The sequence below is a fragment of the Aquila chrysaetos genome, chromosome Z, assembly GCF_900496995.4.
Source record: "Aquila chrysaetos chrysaetos chromosome Z, bAquChr1.4, whole genome shotgun sequence".
NCBI lineage: Eukaryota > Metazoa > Chordata > Aves > Accipitriformes > Accipitridae > Aquila > Aquila chrysaetos.
Window position 1 is genome coordinate 10,717,074 of NC_044030.1, and position 16,110 is coordinate 10,733,183.

Genomic DNA, 16,110 nt, shown 5'->3' on the forward strand with positions numbered 1-16,110 from the left:
CGGCATTTGACACTGGCAGCCGAAACAGCAGAACCCAACAACAGCTTTTAACAACTGCAGCTCCCTTGTTCGCAGGCCAGCACACCTCCACACAGGGGAAAACACTGATTTAAAATGCTGCTACTCGAAAACTAGAGATGACGATCAGCAATCAGGAGCCCAAATACAGCGTGGTGTCTGGCTGTTAGCCATTTCACAGCTCTCCACTGGAACTTTCCCGTGAAGACAGATTTCCAACCCGCCACTTGTTCTAGTCAGTTTTATTCTGTTTGTCACACCAATCAGCAATCTCCAAGGCAGGATGGGTTAATAGGCAGCGAAGTACCACAGGTCATTTAGAGGCTGCTTCTGGCAGGGCAAAGAAAGAATTTCAGTGCAAACTACTAGACCATCAGTGGTTTTTATTTCCTCCAGCCTTAACCCATGACAGGATAGCCACTGAAATTTGAAATTACTAAATTCAGTTGCTGCCAGCTTTACACATACTTTGAGTAGAACTGCTATAGAAGATAATTATATCATGGCTACCTTTCTGGTCTATTTCTTTCATTAAGATGCAGCTGTTCATAGGTGAAGGGACTAATCAATAAAGTTTTCAAACTATAGTGTTGGTGATTCAAGAAAAGAAAACTACTTCTCATCTAGTCCAGCTGCCAAAGCTAAGCAACATGGGTGTCTGGATGTTTGCCCACTGCTATATATTTTTAAAAAACATTTTGGAGGGGGTTTTTGCCTGATTGTCCACACTGACCAAAGACACTCCCTTTACTGAAGATCACAGAGGAAAATAATAGGGCAGACCGCACAAAAAAGGGTGGGAAAATTAATGAAATAAACAAAGCTGGAGAGAAGAAGCGAGAGGCATCTCTTCCTTCCCTTTACCTCTTCCAGTTATCTTAGGTATTATTTATAAATCATGTATGTAAAATATTTCAGGTACGATGACTGGTTTTAGAAAATAATTACTTTGAACACTTGCAGTGGAAATAAAAAATTGCAGAATGTCACAGTGCTCACTGTGACACCATTATGTGAACACCATTAAACTAATCCTGTGATTTTGCACTTACAGGAAAACTTTTGTTCCTGTAACTTTTCACAGGACTAAAACCCTAAGATGCCTGGGTCCAACAGGACTCATGTGATGTCTCTGAGCTAACATCAGTCAAGTGAGCAAAAGTTTTCAGTCCCTTCCTGTTGCTAAAGAGTAAGTAAGAAAAGGGAATGGAGCAATATGAAGGAACTCTCCAGCAATACAAGGACTGTGATAAAAACTGGCGGACCAGAAAATGTGGAAAACACCTCTAATTGAGACTAGCCCCCAGATGATGCAAAATAACTTACTTCTTTGCACATGTATCAGTCAGCCACAGAAGAGGTACACAAAGCTCAAACTAAACCAAGACCTGTGATGGGTCCTTTTCACCATACCCTTCTCAGAAGAAAACACAATACTGAAAGTTACCTGCTTTATCCCATCCATGTATGTATGACTGAGGCTAAATTACAATACATTCTCACTCTGCTGAAGGCATCTGTTCTTTTATTTCTGTTTCCATTTTGACTGCTTGAGTTCAGACAGTCATATGAACAAGACCTTTTATTTACTTCAGGGCCCAGAATTACCAAACCAGAAAAACACAGACAATCAGTGGCCAGCCAAAGGTCTCATTAGGGAATCTGTGTGCTGTACTCGTTACCACGGAAACGAGAGGGCTGGCATGCTGTAATTTCTGTCTTGCAAGAGAATTCACCAACCCTGCCAGTAAATAAAGTTCATAAATCAACAAATCTGAGCCAAGGTCAAGTAAGTGAAGATGAAGCAGTCGTGCTCCACAGGTCTTTCTTCATTATTAATAGTAGTAAGGTGTAAGTCTTTTAAGTTCCTTTGAGCTGTTATGCAGATCCATCACAGACACATTTGACTCAAACTAACACTCCTTTTTGAGTACTTTTCACAGAAAAGGAACCAGAAAAGCTGATAAAAATTTGCACTACTTTAAGTCACTAACCTTCCTCTCACCCCATTTTACTTTGCAGAAAGGTGTGCAGCAATAACCTTTGAAAGCAGAGCCTTATGTTCAGCTAGCCACACTTCAATTACCAGATGCATAACAATCCTTGAGAGGACTAATTGCCATATACGTTTCTGTGAAGTGCCTTACAAACAGTAGTTAATTTTCACACCACCTCTGTGAGCTCTGCATGAATGGGTTATCACTCCCAGTCGTGGAACAACAGTGGCACTGTGGAAATGAGCGCCAAGGCTGGGTGGGATTACAGGGCTGCCCACACTTAAGACATTCAGACCTCTTCTGTCTGCATTTTATAACTAACAGGGAAGGGAGGCAGAGAGGCATAAGGTTGGGAGACTGGAAATACTGAAAGACAGCACTGCTGAAACTCCGAGAGCCCCCGCTGAGCTGGAGTGGGCGGACACGCGACAGCCCGGTGGAATGGCCACCAAGGCGAGGTTCGGTGGCCACGTAACGAAGGTGCACCTGGTGACTGCCAGGTGTGAACTGCCAACGGAGCAAACTGCTACCGAATTGTGCTGTGCTTTTGAAACTTTCAGTAAGTTCAGTTGTAGGAAACTTTCTGGTGTAGTACAGAGACTACCAGTGCACAGGTGTATCAGTACAGGAGCAACATCAATATGTATTTGCTTAAAAAACAAAACAAAACAAAACCCCAGCTCGCTAACAATGGCTAGAGAAGTACTTGAGCTGTTACAGTTCCTCCACAAGTTTTAGGTTAGCCCCTGGAAACCTAGCTATTTTAGTGGAACACAAGGAAGACCTGTGTTACGCTGTTGAGAAGAGTTACTGGCAACACCAGAAAGAGTAACTCCTCTGCATATCTCTCTCACAACAAGCTTCACACTGCATGTAAGACCATCTATTACCCCCTGAACACTTTCTGTTAATACTTAGTTCACACAGTATCTTTTTGCCAGTTCTTACCTCTTTATTACTCATTTGCGTGCAAGGTTTTTCAACTATCAGGTTGGCTTGTTAGTTTACCTATAAAGGACTTCAAAGAGCTGATGAACTTGAGCAGAATGTTGAAAAATAGCTTTCTGCTGAAAGCCAGAGGCAGATGGAGAAGAGGGGTTGCAGGTATCGCTTAGCCAGGTCGCGTGCCAGGCTCAGCACAGGACGGCAGGTGAATGCATGAACCGCATGACTTCCAACTTTGACTTTTGTGTGGCTTTAGAAGCTGGCAAAAATAGGTTTAGCCAAGCCTGAAATGACGTTTGAAAAATCAGCCTGAGACAACTGGCAGATCAGGCCCCCAAGGCAATTTTACTCGGCTCCTGGTAACGCCAGTCAGTTGGAAGCAGTATGAACCGATGCACATGTGCTGTGGGGCAGGTGTGCAGCCCCAGTGTGGTGCAGGCTGGGGTTATTAGGTTAATTGCAGTACCACATGAGTACAGTCCTGTCGGTCTGAGCTCTGAATTACATGGAGGGGAACAGAGGCAGCCATGGAGGGGGGAACAGGAACCGGCCACTCCTCACCTGAAAAGACTTTTGGGGGTTACTCTGTTTAAAGAAGAAAAAAGTTAAGAAAAACAAACCTAGTCCCTGACCTGAAAAGTTGTCATCCAGAATGTAGCAAAGGGATGTAATCATTGGATTTATGCAAATTGTCACTGCTGCTAACAAGCACGCTAAGGGCTTGGTGCCATTTCTCTTCAAATCAACAGAAAAAAGGAAAAACATTACCGTCCCCGGCAGTTCACAGTCAAGCTTTAGCACCTATTGCAGTTTTAGTGTTGCAGCACTACTTGCAGAGGTTGTATTTCTGAGAAGGATAGCGGGGGAATGGCGGAGAAGGCAGGCAAAAGCAAACTTCACGGATTAACAATTCAAACGTTGAAAGCCAGGCGTATGCGAGGACTTCATTTTTACCCGGTGTATTGTTTTGTTTCTATAACAGATCTTCATTCACTTGAATGGAAACAGCTTTACTCTACATCTAGTACTACTGAATAACCAGCTGTGTTCAGGGGATATTTATAACCATTAACACTGTAGATGGAAGGTGAGTTTTAACGTATGTGTCATAGTTATTCCTCTGGCTGGAAAGCGGCTCTCTTTCTGACAGCCGGAATTAAATTGCGGAAGGCTCAATACATCTCTCCACCGTTTTCACTCTTTTCCTTTGCACTTAACCATCTTTTCCAAGCTTGTTTCACAGTTTTCTGGCTTCCCTTATTGCTCCTGCCTCGTCTCCATGACAAGCCAAGTTTGCGAGGGGCTGCCTTTCCCAGCACGCACCCCACTGCCTGCTCGGGCTGGGGGCGACAGGGACCCCCGGCCTTCCCCTGCCCTCCTGCAAGAGGGGGCGGCGGGGGCCTGAACCCCTCGGGGCGGGCGGGGCAAAGCACACTGCCAGGCACTGCCCCTCTGCCCCCCGCTCACTGCAGCTGCCAGACCCCCGGGTCCCCAAACCACAGCCCTCCCCGGCTGCCTCCTCCCAGCTCTATTTCAGCCCAGCGCGGGGGGGGGGGGGGGGGGACACGGACGGGACACACGACGACGGTACAGGAAGGCTCGCTTTTCTTTTCGCAAGAGGATGCAACGGAGGGGGGGGGGGGTCACCCCGCTCTCTATGTTGTGCCAAACCCCGACCCCCTCGGCACTCCTGCCCCCCCCCCCCCCCCGCTGCACGGGGGTGCACACCTACCCCTCCCACTGCACACTGCCCCGCGGAAAGGTGGGGGGGTGCGGGGGGGGGGCTCTGTATCGGCCCGGCGAAGCTTCCCGGAGAGCCCTCCGCTGCGCACAAAGAGAGATACGGGGAACATCGCCCGCCCCCGCGGCGGGCAGCGCTGGATGCGCGCACACGCACACCCACCCGCACACCCACCCGCACACACACGCGCGCACGCACGCACACACGCATGCACACGCGTGCACACACACGGTGCGGCCGGGCGGGTCACGTACCTGCAGGTGCCTGTCCGCGGGAGCGTGGGGCGGGGAGGCTGTGCAATATCGCCTGTATTGCATGGGGGGGATTACTGTGATATTGCTCGGGGGCTGGGGAGGGGGTGCTGCTCTGGTCCCTCCGCCCTCTTCCTCCTCCTCCTCCTCCTCCGCCCCCCCGCTCCCCCCCCCCCCCCCCCCGTGTGTGTGTGCGTGTGCGTGTGCGCTGCCCTGCGCGCTGGCACTCCGCGCCGGAGGAGGCAGCGACGGCCTCCGGCTCCTGTCAGCTACCGGAAACCGGCGCCTGGTCACACTCACCGCAGGAAGTGTGCAATGGCACACCCGCGCACGCCGCCCCGCACACCGGCCCCCCCCCGCGCCGCCGCGGGCCGGGGCAGGCCGCCCCCCGCGCTGGGCCCGCAGCCGGGGCGGGGGAGCGCGGACGGACTGCCACCGGGGAGGGGAATGCAGCTCCGGGCTGGCCGGGGCGGGGGCGGGGGGGACACGGACACACACGCAGCAGCGCCTTCGCGTTTGGCACAAGGCAGGAAACACCCCCCCCCCGGGGGGGGGGGGGCGGCGTGATCGGCGCGCACCTCTGCGTGGGTGCGGGCGAATAGGGCGGCCTGATCCGCCTTGCCACGGGCGGGAGAGTTTGCCTGGAGGAAGGAGGAGGGGAGCGCACGTGAGACCGGGGCTGTCTCGCTGATGCCGAGCGACACACGCTCGACTGACATAAAATAATGTAATTCTAGTTATTCCCATGAAGATCTGATCACGCGACACCGGCCGAGTTACTCAAAGTAGCCGCGTCCAAACCACTGCTACTCGGTTGTTCCGTGCGGATGCAGAGAGGCACAATTTACTGTCAATTTCACTTTTTTGCATGAGATCGTAGGTACAGCACCCTGCGTTCATTTCATGTGGGGTATATATGTACGCACGCATATATGTGCACCCCTCATAGGTCTGTATATATGGCAATAAAAATTGCAATTTACCTGTTGTAAAAACTGCAACTTTCTCGTTTTGTCGGCAGCTACAGATCTCAACAGCAACATTACTCATGTAGGATTTTTTTGCGGTTAATCGGGGAGGGCTCACCATGTGCTTGCAGCTTTTTCTCTGGGTGTTGGTTGGTTCTCCCACAATAAGCAAGGCACATGCCAAAGCAAACTCTGCTCACCTCCTCAGTTGGGCGTTTTTCCCTGCCTTGTTGCATCACTCCAGAAGGAGACAGGCCTGGCTGCTGCTGCTGGGAGAGTATCAGCCTTCCACGCCGGCTGCTTCATGCCCCAGAGGTTTCCTTTCCTCATCTTCCTTATGCCAACATTTGCAAAACTTGAATGGGCTAACACATGCTGCTAGCTATGATGGCAACAATGCTTACGCAAGAGTATAATGGAGGCAATCTGGAAGTGTATTTGTGCCAAAAGTAATGCTCTTTCCGGGTTTGCCTGTGATGCAGCAGGGGAATTTGGTAGCAGCGTTAACCTTGCCTGGGGAAGATTGCCATTCCTTCTGCTCTTGTTATTTTCGGTAAGTCGTCATTGTCATGTCACTGCAGCTCAGCAGAGGTCTTTAATACTTTAAAATTAAGGGTTCAGTGTTAGACTCCTAAAGACGGAGGACCCTAAATGGAAGACGTAATTACTGCAGGGAGTAAAGGGAGAGTCTGCCTCCATCCATGATGATCAAACATATGACACCCTGCTCCCACATCTTCTCACTTTTAGTTCAGGGACCTGGAGTCAAAGCACTGGCAACACTGAGGACAAGACCACCACTTCCCCGGACTCTGCTGTGTCCACAGCCTCCCCGGGGGCTGGGATGGGCGGCTCTTCAGGCATATGCCCCCACAGCACTCCTTGAGCCACCAAAGACATGTCCTGGGCAGAGGCTGCACAGGTTGTACGGTTCAAACCAGTGCTCTGTTTGCCTCCAAAGTGGAGCTGCTGAGCTATCTTTTCGAGATCAAATAGTTCATTTTCACAAATGATGTCAATAAGGAATTCCTGAAGAGGAGAACTGACTTCTAACAAATACTCTGCATTTCTGGAGGCCTTAAAACCAGGCACGTCATGTGCAGTCAGGCAATGTAAAGGGCTTGCTCTTCACTAACAGTCTTCAGTCTTGTTGATTGTGTCCTTTCTGCGGTGGAGGAGCTCACTCTGCTGACCAAAACTTCTGTGTAGACTGGTGAATTGCACATGAACTTGCTTTTTGCAGTTGACTTTGCAGAGCACTTGGAAGCAGTCTGCAAGCCACAGTTTGAAAGCCATTACCTGTCTTAACTTACATGGCTTCTTCATTCTCATTTCTGACCCCTCCTTCCTTTCTGCCGACTCCTTTGCATTTTTTCTTTGCCTTTCTCTTTTTCTTTCATGCTCTTCTGTGGCAACAGGACAAAGTAGCCTCCAAACCTGCCCTCGCCCCACCTTCTCCCCCCGCCTCCTTCTACTCCTTCACTTCTTCATTGTTAGGAGCAGCCCCAGGTCAGTGCTGTGTCTGCACTCATTAATTAAAAAGAGGGTTTGAAAACGCTTCTCAAACCTCTGACGTGGTTGCTTGGCTTATTTTGCCCTATTATCATCACAGCATTGTACACAGGGCTGTAATTGCATCAGAGGTTTCTGGTTCATATCACATGCGCTGCCAGAGCGCTCAGGTAGCCTAGTAATGTCACCAGCACTTCAGCAAAGAACTGCAATTTTAGATGAACTCATTTTACCTCCTGTATTAGTAACTGCACTGGAAGGGCAGCGAGCAGTGTGTGCCCATGTTCCTGTGAAAGCAAGGTTTTCTCCGTGAAGGAGAGCTGCTGGTGTTGACTTGACAGGACTGTGCTGGCCGCTGCAGGGTGGACAGACTGCCCTGTTGCTACAGGGCCGAGGGATTGCCATGGTGAGGTGGCGTTTCTCCTCCTATCCCTCACTTGGTATAAAACACATCGAGGCAGAGCTCTGACTGTTGGCATGGACGCCTGCCAGAGGTGCTAAGCATCTCTTCATAGATGGTCTGCATGCTTGGCTGAGACCGCAGGATGCTGTCATTGATGCGGTGGGCTGAGGAAAAAGGTGTATCACATCCTCAACCCAGACCTAACATAGACTTTCTTCTATAACCTTGGGCAACTCACTAACTCTGTTTACCCATTTATGCTATGACCATTTATCAGCCCTATTGGGTTGTGTGACAAGGAGGAATTTGCTCATTCCAGGCCCCAGTGCCAGGAAAACTACTGCTCATGGTGCGCAGTGGACCCTCGTGCTCTCCCCTCCTGAGCCACTGGGCAGCCTGCCAGATTACCCACCATCCCATTAACACCAGTGCCACCAGTAGGCCAAAAACAATGGGCAAAGGCAAAAGCATCCCAGATCCCTCAAGAACTGAGTCTTCTGCAGGGAAAGACTGGCTGGGCCAGTAGGCTGTGAGATAGGACGTACAAGTTGCCAAACAGGAGGGAAAGGAATCGCTGCCCTCCTGTTTGGCAACACCTGCCTGTCTTCTTGAAGAGAGGTCGCGCAGTCCCGGCGAGTCACAGCTACATCAGAGCACAGGTGCCTCCACCTCACAGACAACACGTGGACACTGAGTGACCGCGTGGCTTCGTTATGAACCCGCTCAGCTTCCCCAGCATCCCTCCAGCGCTACGTCTTTCAAGCAGTAACGGAGCGGAGCTTGGCTTTTCCCAGGGAGGTCCTCCGTGAGAAGAGACGGGTACCAACTCACATCAGTGGTGTGGACAAGGACCTGTTTCCCATTTGTGCAGGACTGGCAGGTGAGCTGGGAGTCTTGCTGAGAGGTTTGTTTCTGCTGTCCCACTCTGTCCTGCATTTGACCCAGGCAGCAAGGAAGCAATGAATGAGTCACGTCCCTACAGTCTGTGCTCCGGCCATGCTTGCTCGCTCCTGCCCAGTTGAGCAGCATGTGCCAGCAGGCATATATGCTTGCCATCAGCCCCCACCAGCGGTCATGAGCCTGACCCTGTGCCAGAAGCTTGGCCAGCTGAAAGACAAAGGTGAAACAGCAGCCTGAAATCCCCCAGCTCTCCCAGCAGGAGGGAAGCTGCTCTGGAAGGTGCTCAGCAGGCTGGGAGGGAGACAGGGGCAATCAGAAAATACATCTGTTTTTAGCAGAAGGTCAGCCATATGCTAAGGACCTACCACAAGAGCAGCTGGGATGAGAGTGAAGGACGAGAAAGACCAAGTATGATGCTTTTCACCACACATAGGTTTTAATCAGGACTGGCTGCATCACAGGTAGAGGGGCAGGATCAGGCCACTGCCACACCAGGGTTTTGCATCACTTCACCAATGGTTCCCATTGGCATGTCTCCTCCGAGGCCTGCTGATCACGGCTGGCATCAGCCAAATGCAGATCATGAACCGGTGTCTTATCACAATAGGAATACCCTGCTGTGTTTTTAAAAGGTATGTTCCTCAGAGGAACGTGTGCCCAATCAAACTAGCTCCTGCAGTGCAAGAAGTTAAGCTAGAACCACTTTTGAGTCAGGAAAAAGTCCTTGTACAGCCAGTAGCTTGCTGAAAAAGGCAGCCCCTTGAGACAGCAGTGTGAGTTAAAAGAAATGTCTTCACTTTTAGACTTCATTTGCTGTGACCCCATCAGTCAGCTGGAGCATGTAGTATCTGGGAGGTCCCAGGTCTCAGAAGAGCTGCAACGCCTGGCAGAACCTGGTGGTGTCCCACACCACCTCCTCTGTACCACTGTGAGGGGAGCCTGTTTCAGGCAGCCTTCCAGCATGCCCGCAGGCAGCTGGATCTTCACTGGACTGCCTCCAGCCGAGTCAAAGATAGAAGCACGGAAAAGCCGGGGAGCCAGCTTCCCACCCCAAATGTCCGTGTGTCAGTCTGGAGCGCTCCTGCAGTCCCCTCTCAGAGGACTAAACACGCGTTAGACCCGCTCAGCCTTTGCTCACACGCTCCTCTGGATGAAAGGGCTTGGTGAGAGACAGGCACCTGCAAGTCAGTAGTGATGGGTTGGACAGGGGGTGGGTTCCCTGGTGGGACGTCAGTGCTCTGGAAGGGCAGAGCGAGAGGTGGATCTGCAGGACAGGTACAGCTTCCAGACACCCAGCCATGAGGACTGGAAGTCAAGGACAGCAAGGTGGGTGGCAGTTTCCTCCCCAACTACAGGAAGACAAGTGGTCTGCCTTGCAGACAACCGGTGTGACGAGTGGAGGTGGGGTATTACAACACTCCGCCGCGACGCTGGGAGGGAGTAAGAAGGCAGAGTCCCTCTCTCATGGCCTGTGCAGAGGGCTTTGTATCCCAGTGTTTTCAGTAATAGTGTAACAGAGCTACATGGCTGCAGGCAGGACCAGAATAAAACCCATCAAGCGGGCTGAGAGCACCTCTGTGGACACTGGCTGTCTGGCACTGTCAGGGAGTAAAGCACGGGACAGGACAGGGACGCTGCTATTGGGAAGTTCCTTGAAAAACTGCTAACAAAGAGAACAGAATATAGCAGTGAATAAGATGTTTGTTGGGGTCTTTTTTAGGTTTCCTATAGAAAACATTGGAAATTTAATGTTTGAAAGGTCAATTCATTTACCAAGCATGGCAAAGCAACATCACAACACGACCCATTAGGTTACGAGTGATCCTTAAAGAGGAAGAGCAACCAGGCAACTTCTCCCTCACACCCCCACACCTTCCCTATATGTAAGGAAAGTTCTTAAAAGCAGAGTCTGTGAAGCATCATATCTATATTCCTGGAACATCTGCAATTAAATACAGTATTTCAAAGCAAAGCACTGCCAGTTAATTTACCCTTCACTTACCTGCCAGTCCAAAAATTACTTGTAGGGGCACTGCATGTTGCTGTAAGATTTCTGTCACTTCTGGAGATGATTTCAGAACAAATTCACCTTTGGTAGACCATGGTCCTTCTGCTCTGCCAGTCCTTCACCACAGCATCTGGTTGCATTCTGGTCGACAGTACTTCAGCACTTGTAATGCTGCTTTAACGCTGACCCTACATCCCTGCTCCACCGGTCAGAAACCAGTGCACAGAGAGCTAAAGGGATCCACAACAGAGGAAGGCATGCTCCCTTCTGGGTCAATAACAGGGGACTCAAGCCCACAAGGAGCCTGATTCGAACAGGGAAGCTTGAGGAGAGTGGTCTTCTGCACCAGCCGCCTGCAGTAGATTGCTATGGTTAGGTGTTGCAAACACTGCTCTGCCTGACAGGGGCAGAGCAGAATTATGCAAGTGCTCAAGTAGACGTCTTTCTGGTCCTGTAGGAAAGACCAGACTGAATTAAAAAGGGTGATCAGCAAGGAGTGTCCTGAGCTTGTTTCCTAACTAGAAGGCAGCGTGGGACAATCTGAAGAGCCCGGATTCAGCCATCAGAATGCACTCCAAAGGTTTTGTCTTTTTCCAGTAATCACTGATTAACAGAAGACTTCTGCCCTTCCTAGACTCCTTTTGGAGATCCACAACCTAGCCTATGGTACACATGTAGGCACTTGCATTTTCCTTTGGACATCCTGAAGGAGCATGGGGGAATGAGTACCAGCACTAAAGACTGCCCAACTCACAGTGACTGGATTTGTTAGCATTGCAGTTAGCCATCAACTTTAAAAAAAAAAAAAACCAAAATGCCTAGCTTCAAGTCAGACTTAAGATCAAAGTGAATAAGAGTGTGTATTGATGAAATGCAAAACAGATAACAGCTTACAAAAGCCTACAGAGAGATGGTAGTGCCCAGGAAAAACACCCAGGCTTTGGGTCAGCTCTAAATTTTCTTCTTCCACCATCTAGGGCAGCTAACAACCTGACAGAGGTACCTGTTAGTTTTCTCCTGGCCGAGACCTCAGACTGTCATGTTTGGCAGCCACCCTTCCTTCACATGTGCATGATGCTGAAGGAAATACTGCAGACAAATCCTGTCATCGTGGTCATCACGAGGCTACTTCACATTCACACCCAAGCATATCGGAGCTGAACTAACTTCCTGCTGGTCCTTCCTTTGTTAGTTTTGTTACTAGACTGCAGCTAACAATTAGTAGTAACACAGAAAAAGGCATATGAAGATCAGCCCCCAAGGTGCTTTTGAAAATCCTATGCTACTTCACCAGAGGCCTGAAATATACCCTTGAGAATCCAGCCTGCGCGTTTTCAGAATTGTCACCACACAACTCTGCTTTGTATGAAATTCCTGTGGATTTTAATTTAGTTTCCTTTCCAGGCTCCTCTTGTCTGAGATGGCTTCAGAGATTCCAAGAAGTCTCATTTGCAGTGCTCATTACGCTTCTACTACACAAATGAAGCAGTTTCAGTCGCTTTTTTCTTGTGGAAGGACAAATGAGCTTGACAGTGCTCTCTGTGTGTAAATCAGACAGAATATGAACTGCTGCAATACAGAAAAGCTTCTGATTTCTTCAATGTTTGCTTGGAAGACAGAGCTTTTACAAAAATTATTTCAAAATTTAAAGAATGAGCTTCTTTCTGTATTGAAAATTACTTCTGCTTTAGGTGAATAACATAAACGTCTTACAAGCAAAAAAAAGACCAACCTGGAAAATAAAAACCAGAGTCAGAGAAAGCTTTGATGAAGTGCATATATTGTACAGCTTCCCCAGAGCAGCTGTCTGCGTGAAAGGGTTGAGACAGAAAAGGACGGGACTGGAGTTCTCCATTTCCTCTTTAACTTGATAGCAGCTTCCCATATGCTTTGGGAAGACCCATAATGATAGTAGAGACACCCGGGGTTTTGGTGGAACAGGACGTATTTGTGGCAACAGCAGGCGAGTGTCAGCTGTTGCATGACAGAAATACACAGGTAAAGCAGAGCAATTTAAACAAAAGCCTGAATAATGAGTATGGTAAGAATGTGTAATAACAGCTCAACAAGAAACCCACTTGAAAGAAAGCAGGGGACTTGGCAGTATAAGTATGTGCTAATTATAGGATGGAGATTTGGCTGACATTAGTAAGAACATACAGTGTGCAATTTCTGTATATAGGATAAGGACAATGGGCTGTTTCTATGTCTAAGGTACCATGACACTGTGGTCTTCAGCCTATGGCCTCAAGTTATTCCCTACTGTGCTTTACAACACAGAGAGCGACTTTAAAACATACCTGGGTCGTGCTCTTCAACCCCTTGCATTGCTAGCTGTGAGTTCCTGGGTTCAGAAAAGGGGTAGCTTTCTACAGGCGACGTATGAAGGCTGTAGCAGACCCACAGTGTGTCCATTTCTGTTCCCCTCTTAACGCTGGACTGTGAGGACAGACCCGCTTTTTTACAGGACGCCTTACAGAGCTCACAGTGCAACCACAAAAAGGTGGCAGGTGAGGAGGAGCTTTGCAATGACAAAGCTGGGCTGGTGCAGAGGTTGATTTTCGGTTCCACCACAGAAATCCTGGGACTGTTTCCAGCCTTTGGTGCAGTTGCCCACCTGTAACAGGCTGAAAACAGTGTCTCATATGTCATGTCTTTGGGGGCTCTCCTTTTCTTCAAAGAAAAGAAAATAACAGCAGCCAAGGTGGTAAACATGAAGATGGGGCATTATTTACTTAGGATATGTTCAACTGTCATCGTCACAGAGCATTTATTCCTCTGGCAAAGCAAAAAACCAAGTGAGCCAGCTGGGTTTATTTCCTCCCAGCTTTTTTTTTTGCAACCACGTTATTGTTTTGTTCCCTCCATTTTTGGCCTGGTAGACTTAGGAGTTTGAGGGACCTGAGTTTCAGTGAATAGACGTGACCTCGGGCACTCTGCTTTTACAGTAAAGTCTGGATCACAAAATTCCCCTGTATAACATTTAAATATTTTTAGCAGAAATAGTAAGCTTATAATGAAATACCTGACAACATCCTTCTGGACAAAATATTTTTTATGGAGTATGAATTATATTTCTAGGAAGAAAATCCAGAATTCTGTACACTGGCTTTATGCTATTTATTCTCCCAGTACCATATCTCACACATACTCACACACCATTAGGACAAAGAATACGACTGAAGATAATGATGTGGTAGTTATCCCACCCCCTGCTAAAACTTTAACCATTAATGAAAAGGTTATGTTTTGAGAGTTGATGCTTATGCCATGTGGTTCCTATCAATGGGGGAAAGCAAGAACGGAAACAAGCTTAAAATTACAGTTCACATTTAAGAAATGTAACAGAACCCACTTCTTCTTTCTTGCATAGAGACTCAGCTTAACCACAGAGCTTGAGCTTAGCCATGCCATGCAGAAACTGTGTGCACTTTCCTGCCTGCTTGGTTGTGAAATTCTAATGTGTAGGCCTCTGAGTCCAATCTTGTGATCACAATTTAACTGTATAAACCCTTTTTTAGCACTGAACAGCAAATGCCAGACACATCAACTGCTGCATGTACACGTGCACAAGTGCCTTCACCTTTGCAATGCCAAGGGCCTTCTGTGCGCAGTTCTGCGGCCAGCCTTTCACTTGCAGCTCTGCAACCTTCTACCTGAGCTGCTGTGTCAGTCTTTTTCCCTTCTCCTTCCTATGCTGATGCCTTTGCGCTGTTATTCTCATGGCCTTCCACCTGCAAATCTCAGTATTGTAATAGGTTTTCATGGAAAGCAATTGCTAACAGTCTGAGAATCCCCCCTTTTTTCCCCCTGCATTTCCTGCCTGTTTTGTAACTTCAGTTTACATTAGGGGAAAACCAAGAGTTAGCAAATAGAAAAGTAGATAACAGTCATGTAAATATCCTGCAAGCATTACCAGCCATAAACATGCACAAAGTGGAGTGACCGGCATGCACCACCTGCGACTGATTAAATGTTATCCTGTCAGCACTGGCAGCATCATATACAGGAACAACCAAGAGGGACCTTGGCTGGGTCCTAATGCCAAGCACAGAGTTAGCAGAGGAAAAAGCCTGACAAGAAGAGTTATAGTCATTTTCCTCATCCTCACTGCTTGCTGACACTGGAAAGGACACTATTCTGGGGTCTCTATTGCTTCGCTTCTTGGCTGGCCACTGGGCAGTTTCCCCCTTCCTTCTCTTTCCATTCTTTTTCTGCTATGGTTAAGTTCAAGTTGATGTGTGGACCCCACTCTGTGATAAAACTCTGTGCAGATAAACCTGTCTCAAAAGGTGCAATGATACTGTTCCCATACAGCTGGCAAGATCCCCTCCTCTTCTTTCAGCATCAGTCCCCAGTGGGAGTGGTGGGAAGCAGAGCTACAGAGGAACAGCTACACCCCAGTAAAAAATACTGACTCTGTGTATTATTACTTGAGTTAGTTACATTTAGTTATTGCTTAACTTTGCTATATAAAACAACATCTTATTCTAGGATAGAATGGTGCCCAGAACTAAGATTAACCAACACTCCATTTTAAGGACAGCGATTCGGTGGGTTTTATTTTTGTCAAAGTTTTAAGCACTCAGGCTAACGTTCTTCCAAACCAAGTCTCTCCCTGACAACAAAGCATTACACTCTCACTAATTATTTTGGTGGGACAAATAAGTATGACAAGTCCTGGTGCTCTGCCACCAACAAGTACACCCTCACTCCTGCTCTGGAGATGGGACGTTGTACCAGAGGCGAGGGAAGGGAGGCGAGAGGCTGCAAGGCACAGATACAGATTTTGCTGTTGCCGCAAACCTGCTTATCCCATCCTTTCCCACTTTTGAACCCTACTAAGAATAGAAGAAGGTACTGGTGCACGTTAGCAAGTCTTGCCCTTTAGCAAGCCTGACGCAAGCCTGGCAGCACCACAGCGTTTCGCGGTGCCCGGGGGCTGCGGGTGCAGCCGTCGCCGGGTTTCTGCGCTCTCGTGTGCTGACTGCTCCCTCTGCTGGCACCGGGCCGCTGGATCCTTCCCAGCTCCACTCAAAATGGGGAAGAACCCACAAGCGGAGGAGCTGAAACCGTACTGCGGAGGCGGGAGAGGAGACATCGAAACAGACCCCTTGGGCACATGAGGCATGAGCTTACATTTCCTTCGCAGTACGGTGAGCCATCAGTCCTGTTCATCACTGTCAGCAGCATGCAGATAGGGTCTGTGCTGTACATGGGTCTCAGAGCACTTTCTTTCAATTATCAGCCGGAGCTGTCACCCAAAGAACCTGTAGCTTTCTCTCCAGTTACTCACAGTAGCAGAACAGTCACAGTTTGTTTAGTCACTTCATTTTTATGGGCCTCAAAAGCTGTGAACTGAGCAAC

General features: G+C 48.7%; 1 protein-coding gene across 2 annotated transcripts in view; it reads right to left on the bottom strand.

The window, feature by feature from the left end:
* KIAA1958 (KIAA1958 ortholog) overlaps positions 1-5,051 on the bottom strand; it is a 75,918-nt gene extending 70,867 nt beyond the window's left edge. The window contains exon 1 of one of the 2 annotated variants that reach the window (XM_030004245.1): positions 4,956-5,051. The gene's annotated coding sequence lies outside the window, so the exon portion shown is untranslated. The remainder of the gene's footprint in view (positions 1-4,955) is intronic. The other variant, XM_030004247.2, reaches the window with a different exon arrangement.
* Positions 5,052-16,110: the final 11,059 nt, after the last annotated feature.